The 8,313-nt window shown below is 35.6% G+C and overlaps 1 non-coding gene across 1 annotated transcript; it reads left to right on the top strand.

The window, feature by feature from the left end:
- The first annotated feature begins 7,823 nt into the window (after nt 1–7,823).
- On the top strand, nt 7,824–7,929 carry LOC114914040 (small nucleolar RNA R71). The gene has a single exon (XR_003800473.1). It is a non-coding gene; the product is annotated as a small nucleolar RNA R71 (small nucleolar RNA).
- Nucleotides 7,930–8,313: the final 384 nt, after the last annotated feature.

Genomic DNA, 8,313 nt, shown 5'->3' with positions numbered 1-8,313 from the left:
GGGATACTAGAGCGAGAGTGCATATGTTTATTGAAGAACAAAGGTACCAAATATGATCATTATGAGAAGTTACTTAGATGGCTATCTACTCGTCAGTGACTTACTCGATACTATAGTAGTGTGACTAGTCTTTAGACCTGAGGTACCTCAGCTATTCACAGTGAGGCTGCTATAGTTTGACTGCACATAAAGTTGATCCCTATCCATATGGATCTCTATGCTGTATGTTGGCTATAGTAGGTTCAATATAGGAATAAGTGTGCAATAAGATGGAATCTATCATCCTTGATAGATAAAGAAGATAGTTCTGTATAATTTATGAGACTAAGTTCAGAAGATCTTAGCCACGACAGAGTGAATAGTGAAAAAAATTTTCACATACTTCACATCAAAAACTCAAGTCAAATAAATTTTATCTATGATAGATGTTGTGGTTTGACAGTTATCCATAACCTCCATCTAGTTGGGACCCTGATAAAAGGATTGTATCATACGATAACTGTACTTAGAGGTTTATTTCATTTAATTCTGCTGGCCTGCCATCATATACTGCTAGATATCATTGATGGATTGTAGGATCCATAGAGAATTAGATAGATAATCAAATAATTTTTTGATGAAAAGAATTGAAAGTGTTCCAATCCATTGAAAGGAGTTCAATGATGCTGTGTGGAGATCACAACATGACTCATTACTAAATAAAATAGAACTTATGGGATCACACACATAAAGAGTTTGAGATTGATCAAATGATTATAATCCAAATTATCAATATGATTGATGATTGGATTAATTTATAATTGTTATAAATAGTAAGAAACTAATTGCTAAGGGTTAGAAAAATTTGAGGAGGACTAATGTGCAAATATTACATGATGCATGTCATAGTACACCAAAATTAATCCTACTCACTACTATGTAGATAGGATGAGTCAGAATCATATCCACAGAGATTTTAGATAGATTATTTCAAAAATATAAATAAAAAAATAATAGATTGTAAGAAACTAAGAAAGAAACAAAGAGATTGTAATAAAAATATTTTTTATTGATTAAATAATAAAAATATACAATGAAAAAGAAACAAAAGTTTGATACAAGAACAACAAAATCAAGTTGATCTTCTAGTTGCACCCGATAGTGGATATATCTCTTTGAATTCTTCATCTTCCTTCGTGCAGACAGCTGTAGGATGGTTGGAAGACTTGGTCTAGGAACTTTAAGGAAGAAAGATAGATGGAAGAGGGTATGTGGAAGAGAAAGGATAGTGGCACTAGGATTAGGACCTCTCCTAGATTTTTTGAGATGTGAAAAAGAGATTTGTGGAGGAATATGGTGTCATACTAGGGTTAGTATCTCCTCTAGACTTATGGAGAAGAGAAAGAGGGAGAGAGAAGCTTGAAGAGAACTTAGGATTGGCTTGATTGGAGAAGATGGAGGCCTTGGATTCTACTTATAGAGTGGGGAGGCTAGGGTTTTATGAAAAAAGAGGTGGAAGCATGAATAAGGATCCTTGGATCTTCATGAAGAGTGATCTTTTAATCTGAGCCTTTGAGATTTAAGTCATGTTCACACTTGGTTCCATTTATCTTCTAATCTGGATCCTTGATTGGAGAGACTGCTTCTTGACCCTTGATCTTTAAGTTGCGTTCACACTGGAATGAGAGTTGGTTATCTTGTTCACTCAAATCTGATCCGATTTGAGTCCAATTTGAATCGTATGAATCCAAACTCCCCATCACCTGTAAAATAGACTAGAGAGCATCAAATTTTAATCAAATAATATCAATTATTATAATATTTAGTATCTCTAGCGACTTAAATTAAGTATTCATCATATCCTCCAACTTGAACTTTACTCATCCTTGAGAAAAATAGATAATTAGCATTGTGCACCAAATTATCCTTGAATCGAAAGTTATCCTAGACATTCCTAACTATAGTGGATATTCAGCTAAACCATTAAAGAGGTACTTCATTGAATTATCAATTCGACTCAATTAGTGGTTGAGTATTAGCCATAAAATTTTTTAGAGATCTTCTTTCACCAACTTTCTACTCTACTCTTTAAGTCTTCTAACTTGATGTGAGTAGAATTTATTATCTTCTTACAATTTAGTTCTCTTATTTTTTTTTTCAAAAAGAATATAGTGCAATGTCTTAGCCTCTTGAGCCTTCTAGCTGATCCTTATAGCAAGCTTTTAGCTAATGACTCTCAAATCAGTTGGTTTTAAGATATTAGGTGTAGAACACCTCTCAAGCTTACTGACTCGAGTCTAAAAAAAACTATGAGGTGAGACAGACTCTATAAAAGTTTTTTAGCATCTTCACTTTTTGATGCAAACTACAATGCTTACTTAAGTGAAGGGGTCCAGCTACTCAATGAGACAATGCTAAATTTTTTTTATAATAATTTTTTTTTTGCATACCTCGATCTTTCCACCCATACCCCTATAAAGCAGATTCTTCATCGAGGTGGTGAGAAGAGGGTTCTAGAATTACTCTAAAATTTAGTCTGATCTAAATTCTCTGATTAATTGGGTGTCCTTAATAATTTCTTCCTCGATATCTCTAAAATTATCTAGATCATTAATCATTCATTGATTAGGGTGCCTAAATAACTTCAAATCGAGATAAAATTTTTATACACAAAACTAATTATTTCTGACCATACTTGAGGACTTAATTAAATTAGTTATTCTCCCTCCAACTTAATTTTCATTGTCCCTAATGGAAAAAATGAAAAAAAAATGCAAAAAGAGGGATACCACCTGATTTGCTGTTATTTACAGGTTCTTTTATATTTTCTAAGAGCCCTCGTCAGATGTTGATGATTTTCTCTCCTCAACTTAGATAGTTATCCTTATTAGATTTTTATAAAATAAAAAAAATCTAGATAACTGAAAAATAAAATATTGGGTTGCCTCTCAACAAGTGCTAAGTTTAATATTTTCAGTCAGACCAAGCCAAAGTTCAATTATAGACTGGTTCCTGCAATTCAATTGAGTCAACTTGCTCACCATCTCTGATTTTATTCACATAATGTTTCAATCATTGGCCATTTACTTTGAAGCTATTTTCTTGTTTAGGATCTTTGATTTCAATTGCTCCATGAGGAAATACCTGAGTTACGATATATAGTCCATCCTAATGTGAACAGAGTTTTTTAGGAAATAGTCGCAGCCTCAAATTATAAAGTCATACTTTTTAATTAGGTTCGAATATTTTTATGAAATGTATTTATCATGATAAGCCTTAGTTCGAGCCTTATAAATTTGCGAACTCTCATATGCTTCATTGCATAGCTTTTCTAATTCATTCAATTGTAGTCTCTTATTACTATCCATATTTTTTATATCGAAATTGAATTACTTTATAGTCCAAAATGTGCGGTATTCTAGCTCTATTGGTAGATAGCAGGTTTTTTCAAAAATGAGCCAGTAAGGAGATATTCCTATCAGAATCCTGTATGCAGTACGGTAGGTCCATAATGCATCGTCTAATCATCCAGATCAATCTTTTTGATCAGGTCTAACCATCTTCTCGAGAATTCGTTTGATCTTCCTATTGGAGACTCCCACTTGGCCACTAGTTTGGGGGTGGTATGGTGTGGCAACTTTATGAGTGATTTCATATTTCTTCATTCAGCTTTCAAAGTACTTATTCGTGAAGTGTGCACCTCCATCACTAATAATGGCTCTTGAGCAATCGAATCGACTTAAGATGTTCTGTTGGATGAATTTGATTACCACCTTATGATTATTTATTCTGGTTGCCATAGCCTCAACCCATTTAGATACGTAATTTATTGCAACTAAAATATATTCGTATCTGTAGGATGGAGGAAAGAGGCCCATAAAATCGATTCTTCAAACATCAAAAACTTCCATGACTAAAATGGGGGATAGGGGCATCATATTTTTTCTAGAAATGTTCCCCGTCTGTTGACAGTGCAAGCACTCAAGAAAAAAATTATGTACATCCTTAAACAATATCGACTAGTAAAATTCACTTTGTAACACTTTCGTGGCTGTTCTTTTTTCATTGAAATATCTCCTGTATGCATGAGAGTGGCAAAAGGTAAGTATACTTGGATACTCAGTTTCAGGGACATAGCATTGAATCGCTTGGTCAAGGCAATGCTTGAACAATTCAGGTTTCTCCCAATAATAATATTTGACTTGCGAGAAGAATCGATCCTTCTCCTGTTTTGTCCAATGGAGAAAAACTTATCCTATTACCAAATAGTTAATGATGTGGGCAAACCATGGGATTTGATCAGAGAAGATTGTAAAAAATTATTCGTTAGAGAATTTCTCTTTGACTTCATCTATACCCATCATATGATCAACTAAGATTCTAGAAATGTGATCAGCGATCACATTTTTAAAATCCTTTTTATCTCAAATTTCTAGATCAAATTCTTGAAGCAGAAGGATCTATCTAATCAATCGTGGTTTAGTATCTTTTTTTGAGAGCAGATATTTCAGAGCCGCGAGATTAGAATACACTAGAACCTTAGACCCTAACAGATATGAATGAAATTTATCAAGGGCGAATACCACTGGTAGTAGCTTTTTTTCTGTTGTGGTGTAGTTCAATTGGGCATCGGATAGAGTTTTGCTAGCGTAATAGATCACATGTGGCTCGTTGCTGATTCTTTGACCTAAGGCGGCCCCTATTGTGAAATCAGAAGCATCACATATGATTTCAAATGGGAAGGACCAATCAGGGAGTTTTATTATAGGGCTATTCGTAACATGTGGAAGGCTTGTAGACATTCTTCATTAAAGACAAATGATGTGTCTTTGGCTAGCTGATTACACAAGAGTTTCGATATTTTGCTAAAATCTTTGATGAAGCATCTGTAAAATCCAGCGTGACTTAGGAAGGATCGTATTTGTCGAATCAAAGCGGAGGGTGATAGTTTTGAAATGACCTTGATTTTAACTTTATCTACCTCAATCTCTCTTTCGAAAATAATATGTCCCAATACGATTCCTTCTTGAATCATGAAATGATTCTTTTCTCAACTTAAAACTAAATTTATCTACGTACAGCGCTTAAGGACTTTAGAGAGATTATGAAGATAATCTTCAAAAGTGGTTTCAAATACGAAGAATTCATTTATGAATACTTTAAAATATTTATCCACCATATCCAAAAAAATGATCAAGATACACGGTTGAAATGTAGCGGATGCATTGCAGAGCCCAAACGACATACGTCCAAAAGAAAAAATACCATAAGGGCAAATAAAGGTGGTCTTCTCTTGGTCATCCGGGAATACAAATATCTGATTGTATCCCAAATAACCATCCAAAAAATAGAAGAAATATTGACCTGCTAGCCATTCTAGGATTTGATCTATAAAGGGTAATAAAAAATGATCCTTCCTAGTTATATCGTTTAGTTTCCTATAATCAATGCACACTTGCCAACCAAATGGTGCGCGAGTGGGAAGCAATTCACCTTCTTCATTCTCTACCACAGTAATACCTGATTTCTTAGATACTACTTGGATAGGGCTGACCCATTTACTGTCGGATATGAGGTAGATGATTTCAACATCTAACTATTTTATCATCTCTTTCTTTACTACTTCCCACATGTTTGGGTTCAGTCTTCTCTGCATGTCTCCATGGGGTTTGGCATCTATTTCACAATGAATATGGTGCATATAGATGGAGGGGTCAATTGCTTTTAGATCGACAATGGACCAGTCGATAGCCTCTTTGTTTTCCTTCAAAACACCAACCAATTATGCTTCTTGATCTGGGGTCAAGTTTGATGCAATGATCATCGGGAGGGTGTCATTAGGTCCTAGGAGTGCATACTCGAGTGCGATCGGAAGTAGCTTTAATTCTAGTATAGGTGGTGATTCTAATGATGGGACTGTGGGTGTATTGGTTAATACAGGCAATGGCTCGTACTGGATTATCCAAGGAGAAGTAGTTTCAGCATTTGATGTATCAACTAGAATATTTATTTTTTTGCTACCTCCCTCTATATCATAGTCATCCACTCCAAAGTGTGTCAAGTGGGTGTCTCAAAAATCATGTGCAAAAATCGTTGATGTTGCTTCCTCTATAATATCTTCGAATGTATCTATCTCGAAGCAACTATCCATTGATGGTCCCTGAGATGCATCGAACACATTCAGTCTCAGTTTTTTATTTTCAAATGATATGTTTATGACTCCTTTCCTATAATTGATGCACGTGTTTACCGTAGCTAGGAAGGGTCTGCCTAAGATAATGGAAATTTGCCTTCGATTGCCACTCAGTTCCATGTCAAGGACTAGAAAATCAACTGAAAAATAAAATTTATCTATCTTGACCAAAACATCCTCGATCATCTCACGTGGTGTCTTAATTGATCTATCAGCTAACTGTAAAGTGATCGATGTGGGTTTTAGTTCTCCAAACCAAAAAAGTTCATATACCGAGCTGGGTAAAAGGTTCACACTAGCCCTTAGGTCTAGGAGAGCTTGTTCTATGTGAAAGTCTCTTATAATACAAAAAATGGTAGGGGCACCTGGATCTTTAAGCTTTGGAGGGGTAGCGTGCTGGAAGACAGAGCTAGCTTGTTCGATTAGGCATACTTTCTTTGGAAGTTGTGATCGGGATTTACATTTTTGGGTATACAAGTCCTTCAAAAATTTTACATAAGCTGGGACCTATTTGATTGTGTCTAGAAGGAAGAGATTAATTTGGACTTGCTTAAATAATTTTAACATCTCATCGAGTCTTCCTCCCTTCTTATCCATAGGAGTAGGAGCTTTTAGGGCACTCAAAAATGAGGCTTTAGGCAAGTAAGGTGATTTCAGTGCAGTTGGTTCATTCTTTACTTTTGGATCCTCTTTGTTCTTGGGTGATTCGGGTTTGGTCTGAGGTCTAGGGTTGGCCTCATTGGTTTTACTCATGTGTTCAATGACCTTCCCATTTTTGAGAGTCATGATTGATTTGGCATGTTCAGAAAAGGTTTCTAGAGCATTGGAGCTCTCATCCATGAATTGCCCTCTCGGATTGCTCTCAAGTAGGCTAGGTAATTTTCTTCCTTCCCTCCTACTGAATGCGGTTGCTAGTTAACCTATTTGAATCTCTAGCCTAGCAATGGATTGCATGTGAGAGTTAAGGGTCTGGGTGTTAACTTCTAATCGTTCTAGCATTTTTAAAACCTTATCCTCAAAAGCTGAGCTATGATCAATGATAGACAATTGAGAAGTATTTTGGAACTGATAGTATGGTCTATGTCTATATGTCGGGTCCTGATAGTTGGATCTAAGTATAGTAGAGCCAACCACTGGCTGTGGTCTCCAGAAAAAATTTGGATGGTTTCTCCAATCGGGGTTATAAGTGTTCGAGTATGGATCATTTTCTGATCTATGAGTTTGTTGGGTTTGCGCTTGCTGGACTTGCTCGTGCATAAACTCAAAAAATTGAGGTGCGGTTGGGCATTCACTAACAAAATGGATCGGGCTTGCACACAATGCACAAACATCTTGGACTAGGTTAGGTAGAATCAGAGAGTGTCCAGTATTCAGAAGACGGTCTAATTTTTGGGACAACTCATCTACCTTACTGTGGATATCTATAATATTTCCAATCTAATAGATTCCATCTTTTTTCTGTTGAGACATGGGTTATTCTCTAAAGGTGGTAGACATGTGATGTAGGAAGTTCTCACTAAGTATTTCAAAGAGCTGTCAAGCCTCATCCTCACTCTTTAGCATGAATGTCCCACGACATGATGCATCGATCATTTATCGGTGTTTCTCTGATAGACCATCGTAAAAATACTGAACAGGTTGTCATTTGGGGACAGCGTGGTGGGGGCATTTATGAATAAGATCTTTTAACCTTTTTCATGTCTCATAAAAAAGTTCACCATCCAATAAGAAAAAACTAGTGATGGCTTTTCTAATTTGATTTATTTTTTCTAATTGAAAAGTATTTTTTGAAGAATTCTCTTTGAAGATGGTCCCAAGTTGAAATGGTTATGGAATCTAGAGAGTTTAACCAATGCTTGGCTTTATCCTTAAGTGAAAAAGAGAACAGTTTCAACCTGAGAGCATCATTGGAGAAGTTTTGAATTTTTACTATGGAGCATATCTCAAAAAATTCATCCAAGTATTTGTATGGATCCTCGTTCGTCAGTCCATAGAATGATTATAGAATTTGAATAATGCTGGACTTGATTTCATATTGTGTCGTCTCCATAGGAGGCTGGATACATGGTGAGTAGGTGTAAGATGAGAAAGTAAAATACTCCCACTATTGTCATGGTGGGTCAGTCTCTTATTTTGGATCC

The sequence above is a fragment of the Elaeis guineensis genome, chromosome 3 (assembly GCF_000442705.2).
Source record: "Elaeis guineensis isolate ETL-2024a chromosome 3, EG11, whole genome shotgun sequence".
NCBI classification, from domain to species: domain Eukaryota; kingdom Viridiplantae; phylum Streptophyta; class Magnoliopsida; order Arecales; family Arecaceae; genus Elaeis; species Elaeis guineensis.
The sequence above is the reverse complement of the archived record's forward strand: the minus strand, read 5'-3'. Positions and strand labels throughout refer to the sequence as shown.